At 40.0% G+C, this 25874-nt stretch overlaps 1 long non-coding RNA gene across 1 annotated transcript; it reads left to right on the top strand.

Annotated features, from left to right (window-relative positions):
- The first annotated feature begins 13665 nt into the window (after window positions 1–13665).
- Window positions 13666–24745, top strand: LOC122083639. The gene is made up of 2 exons (XR_006141692.1): window positions 13666–13796; window positions 24364–24745. It is a non-coding gene; the product is annotated as an uncharacterized LOC122083639 (long non-coding RNA).
- The last annotated feature ends 1129 nt before the right edge of the window (window positions 24746–25874 follow it).

The following is a 25874-nucleotide window of genomic DNA, read 5'->3' as shown; positions in this document are numbered from 1 at the left end:
AAACTTTAGTCTCACATCACCTAGGGAGAGATTGCTAGGCTAGTTGATAAACTCTAGTCTCTCTAACATGGCATAACGCGTTTTAAAGTGTTAAGGCCCAAGATAATATTGTGCCAAGGTTAATGGGGCTGGGGCGTTACAGATGGTATTAGAGTGGACCCCGATAGCGTGTGGGGCCATAGTGGGGATGCTTTGTCCAAATGGGGGAAGAATGTCACCCGAGAATATGATAAATACCAGACATGTCTGGGAGATCAATGAGGTGTCCCCACTAAGAATACGTCAAGTACCAAGGAGTTTGGGAGATTGATGAGGGTGTGCAAACTTTAGTCTCACATCACCTAGGGAGAGATTGTTGGGCGAGTTGATAACCTTTAGCCTCCTTAATATGGCACAACGCGTTTTAAAGCCTTGAATCTCATGGGTCAAAGAGGACAATATTGTGCCAAGGTTAATGGGGTTGAGGTGTTACACAAACTTTGGTTGAGCTCCCCTCTAGATGCACCTGAGCAACCATAAAAAAGGGGGTAAAACTGATCTCATGGCTGGAAGATAGGAGGGCTCGAATCGTACATCTTGGCTTGATTCTGGCTGCAGGCTATCTTATGGTCTTCAATCTTGCTGATGTGTTTGGAAGTCTAATAATGATCTTACAACACTAAAAAATCAATAAAACAAAAAACAAAAACAAAACAAAGAAGAAAAGGAATTTGATGGTGGGGTTGAGAAGGGGGAAAAGAGTTAGGAATGGGCATCTCACCCTTCAGGTATTGGGCATTTCACTCCTCAAGGTAATAGCTATCTCAGCCATGAGTAAACACTCAAATTCATAGACTTCAAATTCCACTCATTATAATCAATGGGTTTTAAATAGCCTTACATTGCTTGGACACAAGGACATAACAAAAAAGGAAACTAATGGATTGAATCTAACTTCCTAAACTAACTTAAGAAATAAACTTCTAAATAATTTGCTTTACATATAAAAAGGAAACTACTAACTTACTTAACCACTAAGCTAGCAAAATAGGAAACAAAGTAGTAACAGTAAAAAGGAAACAAATCTCCCTGAGTCACAAAGATTGCTTGCCAAGATAAAACAAAGAAAAAAAAAATAGAAATTAATATCTAATATCCTGACAACTGCTGGCAGCATCCTTCCCAAGCCAGCTGTAAATATTAGACCCCAAGGTACTGTTCTAGTGAACAGTACCTGCATGAACAGAAACAGTAGGTTGGCTGAACCGATTGGAGAAACATAAGGCTCGTTTGATGGCTGAAACTGAACCAGAATTGGCCCAGCATTGTACTCTCCTTTTGACAGCTCGATCTACATCATTCAGCGTCATTATGGTTGTTAAGACTAGACTCTCAGGTTTTTAGACTTAGGATTTGCATTCACCAGTTTATTTTCATAAAATACTAAATTGTATCCACTTCTCCATGCTATGACCCATATATATCGTGGCCAATGGTTTAACTGGACTGCTGGTTTAAGCCGTACCTTGACCTGACAAATGGTGGAAACCCTTGACTCTTCCTTAGTGGTACTTTTGAACTTTGAATAGTTAATCATATGTTTGATCATGTCAAAATGGCCTAGAAATCATGTGTATATCACTAGGCAATTTGGCCAAGTCACCCGCATGGAGTTGAGCCAAAAACATGGATTATATTAAGGTTGACTTAAGCATGCGGAAGAACCCTGGGGTCGACCACGGAGTGTGGAAGAATGGTGTCAGTATGTTGTTTTAGACTTCATTAGTTCGAGGTTGACTGTGAAACCGCGAGGTCGACCGTGTGAGACGAGCGATATCCAACATGAGAAAATTTGATGCAGATATGCACCTGTGGAGCGATCCATACCCATCTGGGTATCCAACCGCAGATGAACCGGACCCATATTAAGTCCTTGGTCTAGTAGGATTTTATTAAATCTTATTTATTTGGGAATATTACGTAATCTTTTATTTTAAGTAGGATACGTAGGAGGTAGTAGTTTCTTATTTAGAGTCGGTTTAGGATTTCTTTTCCTTTTGAGTTAGTTTCCTTTAGGATTTATTTCCATGTTAGAGTTTTTCAATTTCCTATTTATATGCTTGTAACCGATTGAGAAAGATAGAATTGAATAATGAAGTTATGAGTTGATATTGTGGTGTGTGCCTGCAGGCTGAGTGTCTACGATTCCTTTCTCTCCCCTCTTTTTTTAGTGCGATTTCTCGCTCCCCTGCAACTCTGAGACCCATCTCAGGGAATTCTTCCCCACCTCTAAGGCTTTTCCATCATTTTCCTGTCTTTCTCAATCGGTTACAAGCATATAAATAGGAAATTGCAAAACTCTAACATGGAAAGAAATCCTAAAAGGAAACTAACTCAAAAGGAAAAGAAATCTTAAATCAACTCTAAATAAGAAACTACTATCTCCTACATATTCTACTTGAAATAAAAGATTACGTAATATTCCCAAATAAATAAGATTTAATAAAATCCTACTAGACCAAGGACTTAATATGGGTCTGGTTCATCTCTGGTTGGATACCCAGATGGGTATGGATCACTCCATGGGTGCGTATCTACATTAATTCCTCCAATGTTGAGAAAAACTCATCCACGAGTTTTGTAGAACGGGAGAATCAACACCTATCGGTTAACATCCATCCTTGCCTGTATGAAGTCACCATGGAAACTAACATCGAATGATATGAAATCCACGACACAAAGTTCATTGATGAAGTAGTGACTCAAGAAAATAAAATCGATCGGTTCACTGAAGAGACCAACCAATTTAAATTTTCCCACAAGTTGATCTTCAACTTCCAACAGTGCCATCTCATCTTCTACCACTGGTGATTCATATTCTGGTTCGTCTACCTGTTGTTCAATGGCTGAGATCACATAGTTGAAGGTAGAGTGTATGAAATCAGATGTGACCAATGTTAGGTCTTTGGTGTCTTCGCAGTGCCGTTGCATCTCATCGAGCTTCTCTTGTACCAGTTGCATATGTTGACGAATATCCAATAAAAAATCTAGATCCGTTACCTAGGTTATTGGAATCACTATGGATGGAATACTCAAAGCAATGAGTGAGTGGTAGAATGGTAAATAAATAGAAGTTGAGGAGATGATGGCAGAACTATAAATACTGTAATTCAATTTAAGTCACAAAGGGGTGTATCACGTGTGAGGCAGGGTCTAATTTGAAAATAAGGAAAAATATGGGATAACTAGGGATAAGGGGAAATTAGAGGGGTAATACTGGAAGTTCAAAGGATTAAAGAAAAAAAAAGAAACAAAGGAGTTCATGGGTTGGGGTTTACCGCCAGAGGAGTCCTTCTCCTTGTTGGAGATGGAACCAGAGGAAATCGATGGAGAGGAAGGCGGATGCTTCGACGACCAGTGGTGGATAGGACTCGGTCGACCCAGGTATGCTCTTTATTTTGTTGTTGCTGTCTTCGTCTGGTCTTCCTTCTCTTCTTCTTTTTCTTCTACTGCGTCTTCTTTTTCTTTTTTCTCTCTGATCTTCCTTCTCGACTCTCTCTTCCTGTTGCTCTCTTTTTTTCCTTTCCTATTCTGTACTTCTGTTTCTCTTCTCTGTTCTTCTATCTTCTATCTCTCTCTCTCTTCTCGACTTTCCTTCTTTTTCGTCGACTTCATTTTTTTTTGCACTTGCTGCTGGAACCCTCGAGTGAAGGTAATAGAGGGCAGAGGGCAGGGGTTTTTCAGTAGGGTTGAAGGGATGGGTTGGGGTTTCAGTAGGGTTGGGATTAGGGTGTTCTCGGTAAAGCCAAAACAGGGAATAGGGAGAGGAATAGGGAGAGAAAGGGAGTCGCGTGGGAGAGAAAGGAAGTCGTTGGGCTACAGTGGGAAGTGGGAAGTGGAAAGTGGGATGGACGGAATTGTGTTTCATTAGAGTAAGGATCCTTCTCTGATACCAAATGATGGAAAAGCCTCAGTGGTGGGGAAGAATTCTCTGAGACGTGTCTCAGAGTTGCAGGGGAGGGAGAAATCGCACTAAGAAAAGGGGGGAGAGAAATGAATCGCACACACTTAGCCCGCAGGCACACACCACAAATATCAACTCATAACTTCATTATTCAATTCTGTCTCAATCAGTCACAAGCATATAAATAGGAAATTGAAAAACTCTAACATGGAAAGAAATCCTAAAAGGAAACTAACTCAAAAGGAAAAGAAATCCTAAATCAACTCTAAATAAGAAACTACTATCTCCTACTAGACCAAGGACTTAATATGGGTCTGATTCATCTCTGGTTGGATACCCAGACGGGTATGGATCACTCCACGAGTGCGTATCTGCATCAGAATTTTTCTCCCTTTTTTAAGAGAAGGAAATCTTATAATGGCTCTCTTTTGTTGAGGTCGACCGCGAGAGGCTGAGGTAGACCGCGGTTGCCTCAATGATTTAAAATTCGTCTGTTGGATTTAAGCCTATAAATATGGGCTTCATTGCTTCATTAGGAGACTTTTTGGGATTTAAAAAAGGTGATGTTTAGAGGAGAAAACCTTAGAAGATCTGTGAGAGAAACCCTAAGTTGTGACGGCCATTGTTGTGCTATGATCTAAGTATCTAAAGTCCATTGTCATGGGGAATCAAGCAAGTGCTTTTATTTGTATATTTACCCTAAATTAGAGAGTTTATTGCTTTGTGCTTCATTTGATTATTTTCCAAGAAAGAGTTATTTGAATCTCTAGTTGAAAAAACATATTCATCACTTTGTGAAAGTGTGAAGGACTGATTGATGTAATACTGAAATTGAGGAAGCTCAAAACAGTACCAGGGTAGGATCTTTTCTCAGAGAATAGGGAATTCTAGATATGGAGAATAGGATATTGCTAAAACTTGTTGAAAGATGAAAAAAAGATGGAACAATAAACAATAATATAACACCCGGGCTTCACACCGCAAGGTGGATCGACTGGATCAAACACCAACCTACCTTGATCAAACACAAGGGATTTCTTGATCAAACACAAGAGATTCTTGATCAAACACAAGAAGAGAGTTGCATAAGCAAACTTTGATTTCAAATTCTGAGTTGTCCCTTGAATGCTTACAATTGATCCCTATTTATAGGACCAACTCAACAAAACATTACATACCCAACTTCCAACTAACAATAGTAGAAAGTCTTCACTTATTAAAGTTGGGGTAGGAAAGTCTTCACCTTCCAACTACTAAAGTTAGAAAAGTCTTCACCTACCAACTACCAAAAGTAGAAAAATCCTCACCTCTTAAAGTTACAATGGAAAAGTCATCCCCCAACTACCAAAGGTGGAAAAGTCTTCATCCCCCACCTACCAAAGGTGGAAAAATCTTCATCCTCCACCTACCAAAGGTGGAAAAGTCTTCACCCATCATCACTTACAAAAGTGAAAAGTAAAAGTAAAAGTACCTTCTAAATACTTATTGAACCCATGACTGGTTCAACTAATGAACCAAACCACTACTAGACCTATTACCATGGTTTAGGCTCATTAAACTATTAAAGTAGCCTATTACATTAAAAAACCCTTGGACCAAAGGCCCAACATGCATACAACCCAACCATAGACTTATTCCTAAGAAAACAAGACCATTTTGGTGATAAATCTGCATCAATTCTCCCCAGCTTGAAAAAATTCGTCCTCGAATTTTGTAGTGATGAGGGGGAAACCACATGTGAGTAGCAGCTTTGACCATTCCCAAACAAAACTCGGGTGATGTAGGAACATTGGGGATAAAGTCTTCAATGTGTGGAGTTCTCTCTTCAAAGAACCATGGTGGCATAATGAACTCTACATGATCATCCTCTGAATCAATATAGGTTGTGAATGTTGAATTCATAGAGTCCTCAACATTGGTAATCTCGTTGGCAAAGACTTGAGGGATAAGCTCCAACTTTTCAAGAACAATGTCTTCAATGTCGATTTCTGCCACATGAGTCTCAACGATGGGATCATCATTGTCTAACCCCTCTTTGACAGTAGAAATTGTTGGAATTTCTTCCTCACTAACCTCAACTTCTGACTTTGGTTCGGTGATGGGAGGTGTCTTCTCATGTTGCTCCTTTGCATATTGTACAAGAATGGCCATGTGGTCTGTTAATTCTTTCATGCTCTTGTCACCAGTGGGTGGTTTTTGGAAATCTAAAGAAGACTTTAAAGGGGACTCGGGTGGAGGGAAGTACATTCTTCGTTCATGTTTAGATAGGCACATGCCCGCCAACTCGTACTTCATTTCTTCCCAAGTAATGGGAGATCTACCACGATCTTTTAGATCCCTTTCTTTGGTTCTCCACCACTCGCGGGCTGACCCAACTAGCTTAGTATGCACTAGGTTCATCTTGTGCGACTCAGATAATTCAAACCGGTCAAAGTAGTTATCTAAAGTAACCAACCAATCAAAAATTACCTGGGAATCATGCTTGTCGCTGAACTCCTTTAATTCAAGCTTGACCTTCTGTGATTCATCAGCACGTCGACAAGGTGCTTCAAGATCACCATTGAAATAAGATCTTATATGCTCCTCGAAGGTAGGTGGTGCTGTAGGGGTTCTTTGTTGTGCCCTTTCAGCACTTCTCCTATGTTGACGATGCACAGCAGATTGTAGTTGATACCTGTCCTCCCTTTCGAATGGTACATTGCTACCTTGTATTGGAGTAGTACTTTGATTCTCAAGTGATTGCAACCTCGCACTTATGATCTTCTGTCCAGTAGAGAGCTGTTGAAGCATCTCAATGACTTTTGCCATTGGATCAGGTGGATCTGGCGGTGGCCTCAGAGACTCATTCTCTGCCATGCTCTGATACCAATTGACGTAATACTGAAATTGAGGAAGCTCAAAACAGTACCAGGGTAGGATCTTTTCTCAGAGAATAGGGAATTCTAGATATGGAGAATAGGATATTGCTAAAACTTGTTGAAAGATAAAAAAAAGATGGAACAATAAACAATAATATAACACCCGGGCTTCACACCGCAAGGTGGATCGACTGGATCAAACACCAACCTACCTTGATCAAACACAAGAGATTCTTGATCAAACACAAGAAGAGAGTTGCATAAGCAAACTTTGATTTCAAATTCTGAGTTGTCCTTGAATGCTTACAATTGATCCCTATTTATAGGACCAATTCAACAAAACATTACATACCCAACTTTCAACTAACAATAGTAGAAAGTCTTCACTTATTAAAGTTGAGGTAGGAAAATCCTCACCTTCCAACTACTAAAGTTTGAAAAAAACCTTCACCTACCAACTACCAAAAGTGGAAAAATCTTCACCTCTTAAAGTTACAATGGAAAAGTCATCCCCCAACTACCAAAGGTGGAAAAGTCTTCATCCCCCACCTACCAAAGGTGGAAAAGTCTTCATCCCCCAACTACCAAAGGTGGAAAAATCTTCATCCCCCAACTACCAAAGGTGGAAAAGTCTTTACCTACCAACTACCAAAGGTGGAAAAATCATCACCTATTAAAGTTGGTATGGGAAAGTCTTCACCCACCATTACTTACAAAAGTAAAAAGTAAAAGTAAAAGCACCTTCTAAATACTTATTGAACCCATGACTGGTTCAACTAATGAACCAAACCACTATTAGACCAAAACATGTAAACCAGAGTAACTGATCCCATATGCGTACCTATTACCCATGGTTTAGGCTCATTAAACTATTAAAGTGGCCTATTACACTAAAAAACCCTTTGACTAAAGGCCCAACATGCATACAACCCAACCATAGGCTTATTCCTAAGAAAACAAGTCCATTTTGGTGATAAATCTGCATCACCCAGTCTCCATCACAAGCCCCTCTAGACCCTGTTCAGTCTACTGATCCAGAATATGTCAGACATCCTAATGGTGAGGTAGAAATCCGATTTCCTCCTCCTAGACCTCAAACTCGTCCTTTCCCGTTTCCAACCTCTTTTGGTATGATCCAAGAAAAAATTCCTATCAAATATTTTGATTCAAAGGGTGACCCAACGTCCTACTGCTCCTCATGTTTCAGAGATGGATGATCCTGAAATACATAACCCTGAGGATTCTCCCAAACCAAACCCTGTTCTGCCATCTACACCTTACACCCCCTATCAAAACCAAGATCCTAAACAAATTTTCACCTTTAATGATATCCCCGTTCCAAAATGGGCATCAAGAATTGCAGATTTTCATGCTTGGATCAATGCAGAACTACTTCATGAAGGAGCCTCTCGTGTCACAGTTTTGTCTAAATTTGTTGCAAGACTTCAAGGTAAACTTAGAGAATGGTATTTAGATCTTGGCCCTTACAGATAACTTCAACTTGTCCAACTTTCCGAGAACCAGTTCATCACCACTTTCTATCAGGAATTTCTTGGCCCAGTTTCAAATGATTTATCAAAAGCCCGTGATGAATTCCTCCAGATGAAATGCTGTTCCTTGAATAGATCAGATCTTGATAAACATTTTTCCTGAATGATTGACCGCTTCCATAAGATTGGCGGGATCGATGATGAAAATCTCAAGCAGGTTTTCTTAAATTCTCTTCCAGAACCTCTTGGTGCAGACACACAACAGTTTTTGCGGAACCAAAACATTCCACTAGGGTCATGTACTATTGGATCACTTTACAGTTATGCTCTTACTGCTCTTAACAAACTCTGCAACATCAAAAAAGTCCGGAAAGATTTACAGGATAGATCTGATAAGGTCTCCTCTGCTTGTGATACATCTTATCTCAAGATCAAGTGCAAAGGTGACAAATCTTGTGATTGTTCTACCAAGAAGTCCTCACATCACAGAAAATTTCCTTTCTCTCTGAAATGGAAACCAAAAAAGAAGTTCTCTTCGCTCTCCAAATTTCAAGAAAAAATGGAGATTTCTTCGGAAAAAACAATTTAGAGGAAAGCACAAGTCAAATTCTTGTTATGTTTGTGGAAAACCTGGACACTTTGCAAAAAATTGTCCCATGTCTTGGAAGAAAGAAAAGGTCATGCACATGTTATCTTCCCTTCACCATGAAGACCTTCAAGATGCAGATCTCGAGTCCTTGTATTCCCTTGATGACACACCCACAGATCTTTGCTATTGATTTCCCAGTAACAGACTCAGACCCAGAGTCTTCTTTCTCCGAGTCCGAGGAATCTGATCCCCTCTACCAGGTTATCCCTTCCCCTTTCACAATCTTCTCCTCTTCCATGTCAATCAGTTTCTCTCCCTCATGTTTCAGTCCACATCCTTCTAGAACCTTATGCCAAACCCATTAAAATCATAGCCTTTCTGGACACAGGAGCTGCTACCACTATTATGAATCCCAAAGTCCTTCCCAAATCTTTTTGGAAGACTCAGGATCCCCCTTTACCATTCCTTGCAGCCAATGGTGAAATTTTCCATATTAATTTAGTGTCTAAACATCCCCTTAAGATTCAACTTCTTCCTACCCTGTCCTTTACTCATACAGTTTTAGGAACCCATTTCCCAGGAATAGACCTCATCATAGGTTTTGATGTCCTCAGCCATCTCCCTCTCCGATGGACTCCCCAAGGTCTTGTGTGTAAACATCACCTTCTTCCCTGGTCTCCTATTTCTAACCTTTTTTTTTGCAGGACCAGCACTATTTGAAGACACGATAATCATTTTCACTGCCTTCCCAACCCGCATATGCAAAAATGAATTTCATATCAAACGAGCAGGCACACATCACATTTTGAGTTGTCATCCCCTTCCGTCCTTGATATGGGATCTGTTTTCTCTTGGGAACTATAGCAGTAACATGTGTACCATCTATGGCACCAATGCAATCCTAATTAAAAAAAAAAACGCTATTATGTGAAACAAAAAACGACCATAAGTTAAAAAGTGATGTAAATTTATTAGAAAGAAATTTTCTATTTTACCTTAAAATATGGCCACTATTTGTTGTTTGCAATTATTTCCATAGGAATCTCATTAAACGATGGGGCTTTGATATACTCCTTAGAAAGCTTAAGCACCCTTTGCCAAAGTAATAGCTGACAGTCTGTCCTGAATGCTAAAATCTCTCCTCAACTGCTCTATTGGTAGGACCTATTCTTGTTATTCTAAACATGAACATTGCTAATTGCTCATCTACCTTAATAATACGACTGTCTTGTAACCAACCACGATGTCTCATTAGTAGGTGTAAATTTAAAAACACATGTCATTCCATGCCAAATTCTTCGTAACAGTAGTTTGCTTGCCCATGCAACACCTCATGTACCCATGCTGCCCCTGTGAATGCACTATCCTTGCGTGGTTCTCTAGTGTATAAATTGCTGGAATAATGATATTGTGCTATCAACAATGTTGCGAGAATCAATTCTTCTCCATCGTCGTCATTAGAGGATATTATTGGAGTATTATTGACATTTGCCATAACTGATTCAATATAATTTTTAAACTTGTTAGTATCATACAAACGTTTATCACTTAATGAATGTACCAAAAGATCTATAAAACTATAATCATCCAACATGCATAATTATCAGATGATGTAATAAGTATTTAAAACAAAAGACATCCAACAGAATTTTTGCTACAATAATAGTAAAATTTAACTGGCATATTTAGAAAAGTAGCATAAAATGTGAATAACCATATTACACTTTTACATCAAGTGTGCCTAACAAAATATATTGATCCTACTACAAAAGGTTTTAAATGTATTTCATTACAATCATCCATATTAAAAAAAAGGTTAGATTATCATACATCAATCTAACACATCAAAAGCCAATTGTTTCGTTTCATCCTTGAGAGTAATGAATAATTCTCTCCATTCCCGGTCCACCAATATCCTCTTGCACGCCTTAATATGCAACTCTCTTGGGATATGATCCATGGTTTCCAATAATCTAACACAAGTAGAAGTGCTGAAATTTGTGGTATTTGGAGTGAGACCCACTGGAGTTGAGCTAGGGGTGGTTGTATTCTTGTTTGCTACTGATTCAACTAGGGTCTGTATGGTGCGTTCAATACCAGTTGTCCTACTCTTCTTCCTATATCCTGTAGATGTCCCATCAAGTCTTCTGTTGACTCTAGGACGATCAGTTCCTGAATTTTGGCTTTCATAATAACCTGTTGGCAAGGTATCAGCCAATGGAATAGTTGGAATTACATCTGCATCTGCATCTGCATCTGCATCCACATCATCATCAACACCTCTCGATTCCTCTTCAAACCTGAAATCAGATTCATTCCCGAATCCTCCTCTCCCTCTAGTATATGAATCCCCAAAAATTATACATAGTTCAGGTCAATGTAGTAGCCCATTCCTCCTAAACTTTGACCAATTAGGATTTGCCTGAAAATTTTACAAACTAGCTATTAGATAAAATTACACCCAAGATTAAAAAATCATATAAAAGTACAGTATACCTTGATTTGTACATCCCAAACACTCTCATCTTCAACGATACAGGTCCTCGTCACAGAATTCCAACCTAAACCTGTAGTGTCCAGTAGTTTCTTGAAAGCGCTGTAATCGAATCGCATTTTATTCATCTTATTCCTCAATTGAACTATCGTAAATGGCCGATTAGCATTTTCCTTAAGCCCTTTTTGATATTGTTCCACCCACCTTTATTGGAAGTGCTGGAACTCTTGTTACCAACTTTTACTTGTTTTCTTTGAGTCCATTTTGTTGCCTCGTTATTAGCTCTCGAAGTAGATGCCATTACTCTAAAAATAGAAACACATCTCATTATAGCCTAAAAACAAAAATACATGCCTTTGCTTCCTCCTACCATATTCATTTCTCTCTCTCTCTCTCTCTCTTGAAAATATGTTGACATTTTCTTATAGACAAACATATATTTAAAAAAATCCCCATCATACTGCCATTGAACCAAAACCAACTCATATCCCCTAAAGACCTATCAAGTAGATTTGAAATTTACAAGTGCAATTCAGGTGCACAAATGTTAAATAGAGCAATTGGGTCCAATAACCTTCATTGATGATAGTTTTACAGTCCACGGTTTTTCTAATTCTGTTTCATAAAATCCAATCTATGGCATATTTTTAGAATTCAGAAAAGAGAATATGATGAATGGATATCAATTAAAGGCAACTTTATAAGTTTATAGAAGAGGAACGAATCCTTTTTATCCAGAAAAATCCCCACCTTTTTTTTTTTCATTTTTATTTGGGGTTGGGAAAACTGAGAATTACAGAGACCACAGGTTATGACAATTATTGGTGGGAAATAAAAGCATTAGCATCTGAGACTCAATCAAAGAAAAGTATAGAAAAAAGAGAAATAAAATAAAAAAGAGGCCGAGAATGACAGGGCCAAATGGGCTCCCCTGCTCTCTTCCCTGCTCTTAAGGGAGTTGATGAGATAGGAATATCAGCGGAAGAGGTTTTTATGTTGCCCAATGGACCCCAATCTTGGGTACTACAAGTACATGGGTAGTTTCTTCAAGAAAGCTATTGTTTTCCAAAACTGCAAGTTATCTCTCCAAGCATTCTATCACTCAACAAAGATCATGTGAATGTAAACAATGTATAATATGTTACAGAATCAGTTAAGTAAAGGAAAGCTATCAATTTCCCTAGTGAAAACCCACACGATTTATAAAACACCAATCGTATCTTGGTTAAGGGTCAGTACAAGTTTTAATAAATCCAATAATAAAAGCTTATAACTGGTTTGTCTCCAAATTTAGCTCAATACAATTTTCAAGAAACCAAATAATGAAGCAAGACTCCCACTTGCATACACAATAATCTTTACAGAGAAACGGAGAGAGAGAGACGATGATGCCTGCTGTGTGGCGGGAGAACCTTTGAAGAAGATGGTTGAGAGTTGAGACCCCATTTCTAGGGTTCTTGCAAGGGAAGCGGGCAATCTCGTCGCTGGGATTTTTGTGGGATTTTATCGGGAGTGGTTAGGAAAGGCAAGGGGTTTTGTTCCTTTAAGTTGTGGAAAGAACAAATAAAACACCTTTTAGGTGTTCTTGCATTCTATTCTATATCTATTCTTTTTTTCTGGTTCACTCTGCGAGAATACAAAAATGAACCGGACGTGCCAAACATGTTTCTGTTCTATTTGCATTCCCACGGAATAGAAGAACATCAGAAACATTCTCGTGGAGTGTTATCAACTGGCCCCTTAGCACAACCTTTTACTGTTCCATGCATGGATGCAGAAGTTTGGAAAACTTGGACAGGAAATATATCTTGCTCTTTATCCTGAAACTTTATTAGATTATTGTGTTATAATTAGAGGAATCAGTTGGATCTGCCACTTGCTTTACATTTCTGATTCTTAGCCTAGATGAAAGAGGTTTGTTTGGAAATCATAGCATTTAACCATATGTCCTACATGAATTATAAGACTACTTAATGGTGGACCATTTGTAATGAAGAAAGGTATTTAAATGGTGAAGATGAACCTCAGATGATTTTGTTGAAACAGGCATGGTTTTAGGATGTGATAGAAGATTTGGATTTTGGCCAGGACTCGTGTTGCGTGTCCTAAATGGTAGTGATGAGGCTCAGATGATGAGGATGATGTTAGCTATGAGGAAGAACCAATTCTCTCCATGCATTTATAATCACTGTGTGCGAGTACATGTGTTCATGTGTGTGTGTTTGTGTGTTTGTGTGTTTGTGTGTTTACGCTGTTAATGCCAATATATTTAATTGTGATTTATGTACATTCAGGCTGCAGTAAAAGAGGAGCGACGAGAGGCTCGGAAAGCAAAGAAAGAATTAAAGGAGCTCTACCAGTGTGAAGCCCAGCGTGCACAGAGGGTTGCTGCTGTTTCTGGGCCATCTTCTGTCCACGTTATGTTAGTATTGCTAATTTGTACCATTTTTTAAGTTTACTTATTTATTTTCAAGTTGGGATTGTTACTCCCAATCAGGATTTAAGATAAGAAAAGAAATTGTATCTTCACTATATACCTAGGCTGCGTTTGGTAGTCATTCAGTTCTAGAAACAATGTTTTGTGTCAAAAACAGAATTTTCAGTTTCTGTGCCAAAATGCCGTTTTAAAACAAAAAAATGGTGTTTGGTGAACCTGTTTCAGGAACGATTACCCTAGTGAGCCATTCTATTCTGACACAGATATTCAAAACCTCTCTTCTGATCTTTTCTATTGAGCTCAAGGCTCTATTTATAGAGCAACTTACAATCATACAATCATACAACATAACATTGGATCCAATATCTTGGACCCCACATACTGGACACGTACAAAGAGAAGATAAGAAAGAAGATACATCATTACATACACACTTATCACTTATTTCTCACAAACCAAGATGATAAGTGGGACCCGACCACTAACTATCAGAACTGTTGGAGCTCCTAGTTGGGTAAAAACTGGCAGTATCAATCAACCAGTCATTGTAGGCGTCGAGTAGCTGTTCAATACGTGGATTAGTGAGTTTGCCTGTTTGATGGAGTTCCCATGCAGTGTCAAGGCGAAGGAGAAGTGGGGCTGGTACTTGACTTGGGAAGATGTTATTAGCAGTACACATAGTAGCCAAGAAGGATCGCCATTCATTCCTGTGCTGAGCTCGAGTGGTAAAGAGATCATAAGCCTGACGTGTAACACATGAAAATCAGGAGTATAATGAATATAATGGCAGGGTTGTTTGTTTTCAATGGTTTGGTGAATGACAGGTGGTCGGTGGAAAAGGATGGTAATGTGGTGTTGGTTTGGGTGTTCTTCTATGGTCTCTGAGAGATGGGAGGAGAAGAGATTAAGCCAGTGGTTTATGGAGGCAAAAAGTTGTAGGAAGGTAAGGATTGTGCGGTTGGGTCGAGGTAAACCAATGGATAGTGTTAAGGGGAAGGCTTAGGGCAATGGTGTAGGCTGAGCAGAGGTGCCAAAAGATACATTTGTATATTAGGGGAAGATCTTGAAGTTCGTATAGGGTAGTGAAAGTAAACACGGTAAGGAAAGGGTAGTCTGGGTGAGAAGAAAGTCCAGGGAAGGTTAATCCTTCTCGTTGAAGGGCAACTTCGAGAAGTTGGATTGATGTGGTTTTGCTGTAAGAAAGAACTTTTCTCAAGGTTAAATCTTGTAGTCTTTCATATGGGAGGTTTGGTGGAAGAGAGCAGCAAAGGTTATGGCCAACTGGTGGAGGCTGAGGTTGAGATGTTGAGGCTCCAGGAGTTATAGGGAAAAGTAGGTGTATGACGGCAAAGGTTGAGGTAGGTCTGGAGAGAAAATCTGCCAAAATATTTTCTTTTCCTTTGATATGTTTAACATCAAATGACCATTGGGAGAACCACTAAGCCCATCGGAGAAGTTGTGCCTGGGGGAAGATCTTCTACCGGAATTCAAGCATACGGGGAAAACTTGACATGTCGAGTTTGACAAGGAACTTGTGGCCAACAAGATGAAACTGGAATTTTTCTATGCCACTCTTGACTGCAAGGATCTCTTTAAAGGTGGAATGATAATGAGCTTCAGAAGGCTTGAAAGATCCACTCTTATAACCACAAACAGTCCTGTTGGTGGCTGAATTCTGTTCTTCAAGGAGAACGGCACCTCAATGTCACTTGCATCTGTTTGTAAAACTCTTTTTCCAGTAGAAGGAATCTGGAGAGTGGGGAGGTTCTCAGAGAGTTTCTTCAGAGCTTGAATAGCTATAGTGTGCTCAGAAGACCAAGGAGGAGCTTTTTTATGCAAAAGCCGATGAAGCAGGGAGGTGTGCTTGATCTGCTGAGGAAGAAACTCTGTCATGTAATTGACTATCCCAAGAAATTGTTTAACCTGATTTTTTGTCAAGAGGACCATCTGGAAATGTCTGCAACAAAGTTGCTATATGGAGCTGGAGGTTATAATGTCCTTTTGAGATGGTTACTCCGAGAAAATCAATGGTATGGACACCAATTTGTATCTTCTTAGGAAAGAGCATAAGACCATAATCTTGAACAATCTTATGAAATTGTCAAAGAAGTTGAAGATGATCTGTCTCATCTTTAGAGAAGAGAATATCATCTATATATATAAGGGCATGGTCTTGGATGGGGGCAAAGATCTTCATCATGGCTCTTTGGAAGATTGATGGGGCTGTCTTCAGGCCAAAAGGCATTACTGTCCATTGCATATGGTAGCCTGGAACACAGAAGGCTGTTTTTGGTCTGTCCTCTGGGACTATCCCAAGCTGCCAAAAATCTGCTTTGAGATCAAACTTGGAGTAGATAGTGGCATGGGTCAACTGGAGGAGTAAGGCCGGGCGAGTTGGAAGTGGGAATTTATCATCAGCTAGAAAGAAATTTAAAGGCCGATAATTAATTACCATTCTTAATTTTCCACGAACTTGTTCTGCCTGTTTGTTGACATAAAATGCTTGGCATGCCCATGGAAAGAGGGTAGGTTCTAAAAGACTGTGAGACTGTAATTGTCGGATCTCTTGAATCGCCAGAGAAAGATGTTCTGGATTCATGCCTGGATGGCTGGCTTTTCTTAGATTGACATCCTCATTCTTCTTGAAAGGAAGCATAATGAAGAAGTCAAGGTTCTGCCATAAAGGATGGGAACATTTTGTGAGAAAATCTGTATGAGATTCCGCACATGATGTTGAAAAGATGTGAGCTTTGATTTCTTCAAACAGAGATGGACCTGCAAAAAAGAGGTTAGAAATAGGAGACCAGGGAAGAAGTTGTTGTTTATACACAAGGCCATGGGGAGTCCAATGGAGGGGGAGATGACTGAGAACATCAAAACCTATGATGATGTCTTTTCCTGGAAAATGGGTTCCTAAAACAGTATGAGTGAAGGACAAGGTAGGAAGAAGCTGGATTTTTATGGGATGTTTAGACACTAGGTTTATATGGAAAATTTCACCATTAGCTGCAAGAAATGGCAAAGGGGGTTCCTGGGTTTTCCAAAGGGATTTGGGAAGGGCTTTTGGATTCATAATGGTGGTAGTAGCCCCTGTGTCTAAGAAAGCTATGATTTTTATGGGTTTGGCATAAGGTTCAGGGATTAGTTGGACTGAAACATGAGGGAGAGAAACTGCTTGACATGGGAGAGGAGAAGGTTGGAGGTTGGTTTGGGAAGGGAAGAGAAAAGGAATTACTTGGTAGAGGGGATCAAATTCCTCGAACTCGGAAAGGGAAGACTCTGGGTCTGAGTCTGTATCAGGAAAATCAATAGCAAAAAGGGAAAGATCTGTGGGTGATTCATCAAGGGAATACAAAGATTCTAGGTCTGCATCTTAAAGATCTTCATGATGAAGAGAAGATAGCATATGCATGACCTTGTCTTTTTTGCGAGACAGGGGACAATTTTTTGAAAAATGTCCTTTTCCACAAACATAGCAAGAAGTGGACTTGTTCTTTCCTCTGAATTGTTTTTTCCGAAGAAATCTCCATTTTTTCTTAAACTTCGGGGATCTGAAGGAGAACTTATTTGTAGGTTTCCTTTTCTGATGCTGAGAGAAAGGTGGAAACTTTCTGTGATGAGAAGACTTCTTAGTAGAACAATCACAGGACTTGTCACCTTAGCATTTGATCTTGAGGTAAGAAGTATCACAGGCTGAGGAGACCTTATCAGATCTGTCTTGCAAATCTTTCCAGACTTTTTTGATATTGCAAAGTTTGTCAAGGGCAGTAAGAGCATAGCTGTAGAGAGAACTAGTAGTACATGAAGCTAGTGGATTGTTCTGGTTCCTCAAAAACTGTTGTGTATCTGCGCCAAGAGTCTGGAAGAGAATTTAGGAAAACTTGTTTGAGGTTTTCGTCATCATTACCGCCAATGTTATGGAAGTGGTCAGTCATTCTGGAAAAATGTTTATCAAGGTATGATCTTGTCAAAGAACAACACTTCATCTGAAGGAATTCGTCACAGGCCTTTGATAAATCATTTGAAACTGGGCCGAGAAACTCTTGGTAGAGAGTGGTAATAAACAGGCTTTCTGTGAGCCGAACAAGTTGAAGTTGTCTGTAAGGGCAAAGAGCTAAATACCATTCCCTGAGTTTTCCTTGGAGTCTTGTAACAAATTTGGACAAGACTGTGACAGTGGAGGCTCCTTCATGAAGTAATTCTGCATTGATCCATGCATGAAAATCAGCAATTCTTGATGCCCATTTAGGAACAGGGATATCTAAGGTGAAAAACTGTTTAGGGTCCTGATTTTGATATGGGGTGTAAGGTGTGGGTGGGACAGGAGTTGGTCTGGGTGGATCCTCAGGATTATGGATTTCGGGGTCATCATCCATTTCTGAGACATGAGGGGCAGTAGGACGAGGACCATCATTCATGAATGAAGGAAGAGGATCAGTAATGGTAAGGTTTGTAAGATACTCAGATAAAGCATTCTCTGAGGGGGTAGAAATAGTATGGATAGATTTAGGAGGTGGTTGAGTAGTTGCAGGGGTGGATGGTGGAGGAGTGGTCTAAGAAATGGGTGGTGTCATTGGCACTGGAGGTGGTGGTGCGGGATAAGAGACGGGCATAGGGTAAGGTGTAAAAGGAGGAGGCGCGGGTAGGGCATCTGCAAATTCTTCTTCATAATCATCATTGAGATCCATAAGTGTGGTAGTAGATGTCCATGCTGGAGGAAGTCTACCACGGGCACGTCCTATAATTGCTCTTGTTCTTTTTGGAAGAGAACGCTGTTGTCGTTGGAGTTCTTCGAGTTCCTCAATAGGAAAAGTTCTTGAGGAAGAGACAACTGGTGGAGCAGGAGAGGCATAAATAGCAAAAGGATCTTGTGGCGTGAAGCTTGGAACTGTAACTAGAAGTGGTTGCTGTCTGCTCGTTGCAAAAGAAGGAGGTTGTGGCCGTTGTAAGCTTTGAAGTTGAGCTTCAAGGTGTCTGAGATGCTTTTCCTTTTGACCAATAAGGGCAAAGGCAGCAGAGGTATCTGCAACACTAGAAGCAATTCCAGCAAGTTCTGCATGCACTTGATCAATTTCTTGTCGTAGAGATTGTAAGAGATGATCATGATGAGTTAAAGTGCCATGGGTTTGCTGTGTTTGAGCCAGAATTCTTTCAAGGTACTGGTTCTGAACAGTAGCAACAATTCAAATCTGCTTCTGCTGGAGAAATTTATGAAGATTGTCCCGTGGGACGAATCGGGGGTTTTACTTTTCAAACATGACGGATACCATGAATATCTGGGCCAGAGTCACTTGGTCTTGGGAAATTCTTGAGGGGAGAAGAAGAGGAAGATCCTGGAGTGTACATACAACAGGGAGGAATGATTGGAGGAGGAAAATCTGGTTTAGGTGGAGGTTTGCAAGTAGAAGGAGAAGGTTGAGGTGTAACCTTAGTTTCTCCATACTTGACAAAGAAAGGGTATTTGGAGTCATTACTGAGGGGACCTATAGAGGTATCTCCTGATTCATATCGTTCTTGGAGGATATGTTGAGAAGACTTTCGTCTGGAAGAATGACGTGGAGAAGGGGAATCATCCTCTGAATCTTGTAGGCAAGAATCACAGTCACAGAGGTCAAAATATTTATGACCAGTAACGGGATCTTGGAAGAAGTAAATAGGGTCTCCTTGGGAATCAAAAGATTTGATAGGAATTTTTTCTTGGATCATACCAAAAGAGGTTGGAAAAGGAGAAGAACGGGTTTGAGGTTTGGGAGGAGGAAACCGGATTTCTACTTCACCATTGGAATGGCGAATATATTCTGGATCTGTAGACTGGACAGGTTCTGGAGGGGCTTGTGGTTGAGAAGTAGAAACTTCTTGTTCATAGGTTGTAACCCAAGAAGAGGGGAGGAGACGAAGGAGTTCGTCTCGTGAAATTTGTCGTGGGACATAGGTACAACAAGGGACTTGGTTAGAGTCCATTGTTATGAACAAAACATCTTCTGTATGGCCAGTAAGGAGATCAAAAGCATGATTTTGCAGACAGTAGGCCATCTGGTAGTGTAAAGTTGCAGCCTGAGCCATAGCATGCTGAGGAACACCAGTAATTTGGATTTAAAATTTAAGGGCAGTGGGAAGAAGAGGATCTGACAGTGGAATATTGAAATTAGGATACAGAGTTAAAAACACTGTTCCTGCATTTAGGGTTGTCTGAACAGTAGCAATCACGGCATGTTGGTACCGTAAAAAACGACTGTCGAGAAGGGCTACCTGGGAAACCACTGGGAGTCCTTTTCTGCCATGGAAGGAGAGCAAACTTAAGGACTTCGAGATGAAGATGAGTATAACCTTGTTGGATCCACTGGGGGATCAATTCCAAAGGTATCTCAAGAGTAAAGAGTTGTTCATTTTCAGTAGCAGGAACCTGAATTTGATCAAAGCGAGAAGCCTGAACCAATTCTTTCAGAGGTGGAGTTTTCTTAGGTTTAAGAAGGGCTGTCCATTTGGAAGGGGTAGGGGTCTTTGGGAAGACAGTATATGGATTAAGAAGTGGTGTGGGAGTGACGGGAAGAACTTGATCATCTGGGACATAAGAAAGTTCATGAAGATAATCTAAAGAAGAGGAAGAAGAGGAGCGAGAAGACGAAGAATGTCGTGGGGAGGAAAAAAGAGAAGAAGAAGGTGAAGCCATAGAAATTCAGTGAAAAGAATTGGCAAACTCCAAAACTGAACTATCACCACGCACCGGAGAAACTGAAGTAGGTAAAGACACAGCTAGTCGAGGCCGATCAAGAACCCCCCTGATCATAGTGCCTAACTGCAGAGCATCCTGAGCCAAACAAAGGGCACTGAACGGCATCCTTAGCCTGAAAGCCCACCACGCTCAAGGGTCTTTTTCTGTCAGAAGGAACCATAAGCAGGGATTACTTGCAAAAGTTTTTTTTTTTTCCTTTCGTTAAATAAAAACAGAAAAACACCAAGTTGACACCAAACACTTTATTCTGTTTTTTTGTTCCCATAGAATAGAAAAATGTCAGAAACGTTTTTCTAGATGACTACCAAACGCAGCCTTAGTATATGAAAATAAAGAAATGGTACCTGCTCTTTATACTTGGTATGGCATTATTGTTTCTAGTTCTTTTTCCCCTTAATGTGTAGGCTGTCTCCACCTTGGTTTTGAGCTCATTGTCATTTCTAAGTTTAATTGGGAATAACTTGACAGTGCATGTCCTTAGGTTTGCAGCTGGAATTGGGAAGGTGGTGATTTTTTAAACTCAAATATAATGGAGAGAGGTTTTAAATAGCAAGGGGAACAGTTGGAGAGAGTTTTGAAATTTAGCTCCCTCACCAGCTAGTGAGGTATCTTCAAGATGTAATGAGAAATGACTTGCTTCTGTGCTTGAAACGTACATTGATTCCTGTATCTGGAGCATTCACATTTTGATTAAACCTTATCAGGATCTTTCCTATTTCCTTGGGGTATGTCATTTGACATATAGGACATAAGATACCGTAATATTTCTTTGTTCTTTTTATTTTCTCTTGGGAAAATGTTGGGAGCTAGACGTGGGGATGATAATTTTTGACCCAGTCTGCATGCCCAGACCCAATGTAATGTAGGACTAGATATGACAAGTCAAACTAGACCCAAACTGCAGGAACTTTTAAATCAAGAACAACCATAAATAACCAAGGTAGGACAGCAATCGACAGATCAGAATTAAAGAATAAAACAGTTCCCTGTAAATCAGAATTTTCAAACCCAGAAATTGGAGATTAGGAGATTAGACGACATCGGATGATAGGTAACCAGAAGTAGGAATAGGATCATAACAGCCCACAAACAATAATAAAACACCACAGAAACAGAAGAAACTCAAACAGACCAATCGATCTCAGAAATTCAGAAATCTGTAACTGAATGATAATCAGAAAGTAAGGGCTTAAATCACCAACTTAAGGAGATTAAATTAATGAGGAACGAGGCCAGCAAACACTAAGCACTTTTCGGGATAAATCGAACCAAAATTCTGGACAGAAACTGAACTAATTAGAATCGGACTGAATAGGGAAAATCATCATAGCAATAAAACCCCAGGTCTGATTCAGTCCAAACTAAGGTCGAACCACCCTCTTACTTGGCCTAACAATCGACCAAAATTGTGTTGAAACGCAACCCTAAAACGATGCAGAAGATAATGAAAAAACAAAACAAACAATGCACACGGATTTTACGAGGTTCGGCAAGGTTGCCTACATCCCCGGTGAGATGAGATCCTGCTTCACTATCAATGGAGAATAGGGTTACAGCTCTCGTTCTCACACTTCTCAGTATTGCTTGCATTACAGAGAAAGAAACCCTCGCTACAAATATATAGCAAAAAAACCCTAATCCGGAAAGTACACAATTGCCCTCAAGTAAAAAATTCGAGCGGGGGGCTGAGCCCCCCTGCACCCCCTGCTATGCAGGGGGGCCTCTTGCCCCCCCTTGCAACCCCCACAGCCAGCTAACCGGCTAGCGGGACCGCCGTCTTGCCTGTCTAGGTGCTGCACTAGTACTCCCTGGATTAATCTGCGACGGAATACAAGACATCATACACCAACAAATTGGAGATCCATCAAGTGGCTGGTTGTCCGGATTAGTGAAGGGCCAAGTAGGAGAAATCTGGGATTTCTAGAATCAGAAATAAGAAAGTTCAGCTCTATTACTTGGCTGTAGAACCACAATATAATCTTGTAAATAACCTTGAAAAAAGAAAGAAGAATACTTGAAGAAAATCTCCTGGACTTCTCGCCGCAAGGAGTTGCTTGGATCAAACACAAAGAAGCCTCATGGGGGAGAAACGCAACATCTTTTTTTGTTCATAAATCGTGGCTCTACTAATGAGAGCTCTCATTTATTTATAATAATGATGGGGGGTTACATAAAATAGAAACTAACTTTAGTTTCCAAACCTGAAATAGGAAACTAAAAATTAGAAACTCACCTAGTTACTAAAACTTAAGATAGAAACTTACAAAATAGAAAGTCCTTTAGTTACTAAAACTGGAAATAGAAACTAGGAAATAGGAAGTACTGAAATTAGAAACTAAATAACCCAATCAAAAAGGGAAACTAAAGAAAAAGGAAACAAATCAGTGAATCCCGTATGCAACCTTAGAACCCCTATTTTAGTGGTCTATTACACTCAAAACACTTGTGATCAAAGGGTCAACATGTATGGAACCCAGCTCTAGGCTTATTCCTAATAAAACAAGCCTAGTTTGGTGATTAATCTGCATCACAATGCCTTGTAGCCCGTTAAGTAAGTAGGCTGGGTTTGGACATGTCATTGGGACCTAGTGGGTCATCGCGTCCTATCTCTGTTGCACAGATCCAGCCTGAACATACTCGAACCTGCGCAACTAAACTTTAGAACGCAAATTGGATCTATGCCTCTGCAGTAATATTTATGCCAAGCCCATGTATGTTCGCCAATTTATGGTATGTTTTCTTCTTCTTCCCACCTTTTCCCTCCACGTTCTAGTCTGGGCACCTTGACACTAAACGCGAACAGTCGGTTGGGGCATCTCAGGTTGCCTTGTACCCAAGGCGTGTTCTAGGAAAGGCCTTGGCAACCATTATCCATCAGTATGGGCCACAATGCTTCAATGGGGAAGGTACTAATCAGTCGTCTTCCTCCTCTCTTCCCCATTGTCATATTTCTTATTTTCTTGTTCATTGGACATTCAGCCCTTTTTTTTTTTATTACTCCTAGGGGTTGGGTTAGGTTAAGGGCCAGTTTGATAATGTTTCTGCCGTTTCTGTTTCAAGAAACGGCAGAAACATAAATTTCCGTTTCTAGAAACAGAAACGGAATTGAAGCTGTTTGATAAGTCATGTTTCTGGAAGTCGATAGTAACCAACGAAAGAATGGCCACGAGTCGTTTCCAGAAACGGCTTCCGCCTAGGTCGTTTCTTGAACCATAAATAGGTAGAAATTTCAATTTATATTTCTGAAAACAAGTGAAACGAAACAGTTTTATCAAACGATTTTTGGTCCGTTTCTTGAAACGTTATCAAACGGGCCCTAAGTTAGTCAATCTGGCCTGAGATGCATTTGTTGAAAAAACCTCCGTAAGAATGGAGACCTTCTTTCTACGGTTCTCTTTATACTTGTATTTTATTTTCCAAATGGACTGCTGACTGTTGGCTAAGTAGTTCAATTCCCACTTCAAAATCAAGTGTAACGTGCAGGCTACATCCTGTTGTTTCCATTCTTCTCTTTTTTGGAAGTACTCTCCCTTACCAGTTGCTGAACATTTTTTTTTTTGGGGGTGGGGGGGGGTGTTGGGGCGCTGGTGTGGGGTGTGGGGTGTGGGGTGTGGTAGGAATAAAAGTTGGTTTCTTTGTGGTATTATTGTCTTGTAGGGAAATTGCATAAATCCTGTATTTTGGGACTCAGGTTTTTTATTATGAGGATTGCATTTTCTATATGAGGTGGTTGATTTTATTTTATTGGAAAAACATGGGTCATGCTTTAGTAATGGTTGATCGGACCATGATTAACCCTTTTTCCCTTCAATGTTGCAGGTAGTTCTTGTGCTGATTGGATGTTGAAGATCTGAAGCTACTTAGCCAAAGGCTCCAAATCCCCTTTTGTGCTACTTCGCTGCAGAAATATGATCAAAATGATCTTTCCGTTTATATAATTTTTGTAGTTATTTATCGCAAGGTTCTTTCCATAATTGGACATGATATGAGTAGGCACTTTTATGTTTTTAGAATGGACTGAATTACTGAATATGATGTGATTGCTGCGATTTTGGTGTTAGATTTTGGATATTAGGCCCAATGATATGGTGTTGTAAGGCTATTTTGGATTATGCTGTCTGAAATGAAGCATTACGATGCAAGAGTGAAAATAAGCACACCTTAGCAACAGAATTCAATTAATTCCATGTTGGCACATGAACCCTGATTTTGGTTGAGAAATGTATTGTGAGTTTATGTTTTAAACTGTCGTATGTGAAACTTGGTAAACAATTACTCGATGCTAAATTTCGTAGTAATTTCCTGACCTCGATCATGTGGGAGCCTTGTGCACAGGGTACGATCTTTTAAACACAGGTTGCTCTCCAAGCACTCATCGAATCAGTTTTGGCTTTCTACACCTGAGGTACTGTGCATTGGAGAAAACTGGGTTGTGTTTCGCTTAAACATTGCCTGCAACATGGATCCTTTCAATGGAGGAGCAGGGTACATTAGAGAGGCAAAATTAGGCTTTATTTCTGAATTCTGATGGAAAGGAAAGGAGAGACCCTGAACAATCAAAGAACCACTGTTTCAGAACCTTTTCTTTTCAAATGGAATCAGAGAGCCAAGGCTAAGAAGAGACCAGGTATGTTCAATTGAGATGGTCATCACATGCTCAGTGTGGCCACATACCTCTAAAAGTTTCCGTAAATGTATTACTTGAAAGATAAGGGCCTTCTCTTATCTTATTGGGATCACTGTACGGGTGTTTAGTGTTCTTCATTGTTTTCGGTGAAAGTTGAATGATTTCATTCAACGTCAGTATGATTTGGTTCATGCAGTTGTGGCTAAGACGTTATTTGAAAGGTGGGAAACTCCACTTGTAGCAGAACAATGAGTTTATCTTACGGACCCAGTTTTGGTAAGGAAACCTTTCTCCCTATCTTAATAATACATTGCAAAATGCAAGAGGTACAGCAGTGGTAAGGTGAAAAACCTATAATCATTCTGTATCTTAAAAGCAAATTTAAGACAATTAATCACTCGAATCTATGAATTTCTTGAGAGAGAACAGACATAAGTAGCAACAAGAAGAAGAATGGAGATGCTTGCATTAACATCAGGAGACTAATTAGTAATTAATGGAACATGATAGTTTTTTTTTTTGGAAGAAAACGGAGCATGATACTCAAGCATGAGGAACAGGAGCTGCACGACTAGTGGGATATGTTCCTGGTGCCGGATCGACAATGGAATAGTCTTCTTCCCCTGGTGAATCAAGCTGAAAGTGGTACTCCTGTGACCTGCCTCCCTCCTGGAGCTTCCCTCCGTCCCCCAGTGGACCAGAG

The sequence above is a fragment of the Macadamia integrifolia genome, chromosome 7, assembly GCF_013358625.1.
Source record: "Macadamia integrifolia cultivar HAES 741 chromosome 7, SCU_Mint_v3, whole genome shotgun sequence".
Taxonomy (NCBI): domain Eukaryota; kingdom Viridiplantae; phylum Streptophyta; class Magnoliopsida; order Proteales; family Proteaceae; genus Macadamia; species Macadamia integrifolia.
Note: the sequence above shows the minus strand (reverse complement) of the source record. Positions and strands in the feature narration are given on the sequence as shown.